This window comes from Belonocnema kinseyi, chromosome 9 (assembly GCF_010883055.1).
Source record: "Belonocnema kinseyi isolate 2016_QV_RU_SX_M_011 chromosome 9, B_treatae_v1, whole genome shotgun sequence".
NCBI classification, from domain to species: Eukaryota; Metazoa; Arthropoda; class Insecta; order Hymenoptera; family Cynipidae; genus Belonocnema; species Belonocnema kinseyi.
Window position 1 is genome coordinate 41,883,422 of NC_046665.1, and position 2,981 is coordinate 41,886,402.

Below are 2,981 nucleotides of genomic sequence, written 5' to 3' on the forward strand. Positions count from 1 at the left end.
GAAACCAACGTAGCATTGTCTTGACATACCAGTAGCGTGGACGCGATGCGCGCGCATGTATTGTCAACTGTTTATTTTTATGTGTTGTTCGCGTTCCGCTGTTCCGGAGAATCAAGATTAAATTTGAATTTTTCGATTTCATCGACTGTCAGGTTATAACGTGAGGGGTTGCTTTAATGTCAGTTTTGACAGGTAATGTTTATAATGTGAAAGTTTCGACCAAAAAAATGTTGGACTATTTTCCGATGATATTAATTGCTTACCAGTGGTTTCAAATAATGAAATGGTATGTTGATTACTTAACGCAAAAAGAAACATTCCGTCGTTCGTGGGTGAAACCACATCTCAGTGAAGAAATGCGTAATCAGTTTGGTGCCTACGAAACTTTGTTCTTATATTATGCAAATTGTGACTAAGAGGAATTTATTAAAATGATAAGGCAGACTGTAGAGCCTTTTGGAAAATTACATGAAATTGTAGCACCAAGCTTAGTGAAAAGTAGTTTCAGGCGACTGCTGTCAACGGAGCTTACATGAGCTATTACGTTGCATTAAGTGAAGTATTTATGATTTATTTTATTTTTAAAAATGCCCTACAACTATTTTTCTATATATAAATTTCCTACTCTTCGATTTCTGTCAGATATTTTTTGTGCAAAGAAAAATGATCTGAATTCAATAATGTTTAAGAAACTGTGACAAATGCATTTGGAAATTAGATTTCCAAGTAAACAGTCGTTTTTAAATGAAAATTATATATTTTTGCACATGTTAATACAAATTAATGTTGCTACAGTTTATCTATATAATTCAAATTTATAATTTTCCAAGTTACCTCGCCCACGGAGCTAGTCAGCGAACAACAAGCAATTTTTTTTGCATAGATTCCAGCACCACCTACGCAATCATTGCTGAGGTATGCCCGCTGATATGGAAGTTTTTATCAACAACTTATTTACGTTGGAAAACCGCGACTGCCGAATGGATAGTTGTTGCCCAAAGTTTTAGAGTAGATGGGAGTAGATAGAGTAGATGGGATTTCCCTAACGTGATCGGTGCAATCGATGGAAGAGAGATCCGAATTAAGGCGCCTTCTCATTCAAATGAAAATTTTTTTTAAACCATGAATAAAAGACTTTTCCTCTTTACTATAAAAATTTTGAGTTTATAAACACTAAGTGAGACTATTTATATTATTGAAGGTTCCGTAAACTATGAATCTGCCTTTCAGAGAACTGATTTGTATCAGGCTTTGGAAACTTCTCAAGCTGGCCTTCCTGACAATGGTGTTCTACCCCGAACAAATAGTCGATTGCCGTATTTTCTAATTGGAGATCCAATTTTTACATGTGCATTATACATAGTTAAACCTTACACCAGGAACGACCGTCTTACAGAAAGAAAAAATTACTTTAACTACAGGTAAATATATATTTTTAATGAAAATGGTTATATTAATTATTATACATATCCTACCTTAAATGTGTACATTTTTTAAATGATTCTTTAAATTTCTATAGCAAGGAGGAACCAAACGAAATGAAAGAGAGATTTTTATGTCGTCCTCAAATTCTGTTGTGATCCTTTGTTCAAGGTGGCAAATTTTGCACAGGCGTTTAGATTTTAATTCGGATACATCCGTCAATATTGTTAAAGCATTAGTTTGCCTGCAGAATTATATCATCGAGGATAAACTAATGACGACTACAAGGCGAAACGTTGTTCCTGTTGCTAGTAAAAACAGAAGAGCTCAAGACGAGGGCGCGATATACCATGAAGATGAAATTGAAGTTCCTAAAGAAGGTGCTACACTACGCACCATATTGGCGGACTATTTCACCTTGAAACCATTCTAAATTCTGGAAAATTTTCCGAACTTGCTGTTCGAAATATTGAAAAATCTACAGTGCGTTCTAATTTTTTGTAAATCTTTTGCAGTCAAAAATTATTTTTTAATCTTGTCAGTACTTTTAAATATCTCTTAAAGTTGTTCGATTTTTAATTAATTCTATAACTGTGCAAAATTGCGAAATTTTGTTTTGAAATCTTCAAATCTTTTAAACTTTGAAATGTTAAAGCAATTTTAAATTTATTTATATTAAACTTTATCACTAAAAACTTACATTTGAGAGTTCGGGAATAATTGGAAAAATTGGGGAATTTGGAGAAAAATTACTCGATTTTTTAATGCAAGGTTCACTTCCTAAGAATCATTTTAACACATCACAGAAAAATGGTGGATATTTTAAAATATGTAAAGAAAATTATTTGAACTATAGTTTGATTATATATATATAGATGTGTGTGTGTGTGTATGTGTGTGTGTGTGTGTATATATATATATATATATATATAACCGAAGGGCCTATGACAAAGCCACCGAACGCGTCCTCGGGTTGCGGATAAGGGTCCCTGTAACAAGGGTTTCTGCTGAATATGGTTACAAAAATAAATAGGCAGTCGCGGACAATTGTCCAGGGGTGGTCCCGAAGGAATTAACCCCCAAGCGGAGGTGTGCAAACCGTGCCGAAAGCTGAATGGCACCTGGGTGAGGTGTCTAGAACGGTGACTCTGGGATACCAGGCGACCTCTCAGAGTAAGCAGCCTTATCCATGCATGCGGGGCTCTACAAGGATGGACGAACCCCTTTCCCTAGCTTCTCGTGGGAACAAAAATGACAACACCAAACATAGCTGTAGTAAGTGCGGTTCAAAACAACAAAACGCGCAGGGCTCCCGACAATGGGTCGGCCAACAATGCCGACCAATCTATAGCTGAGGGAGCCAATGAAAATGGATTCAATGCGATGGATCGGCGGGATCTCGTGACCTTTGGGTGGACGGAGCGATTGAATCACGACTTGCTAGACTGCTACGATGAGAGTGTGGCCCGTGAACGGGGTTACATGGCACGGCTGCATGCTCTGTGGTGCGAGAAACACCCGGAACTATCGCACTTTTCGCAGCAACGTCTGCGAAACCA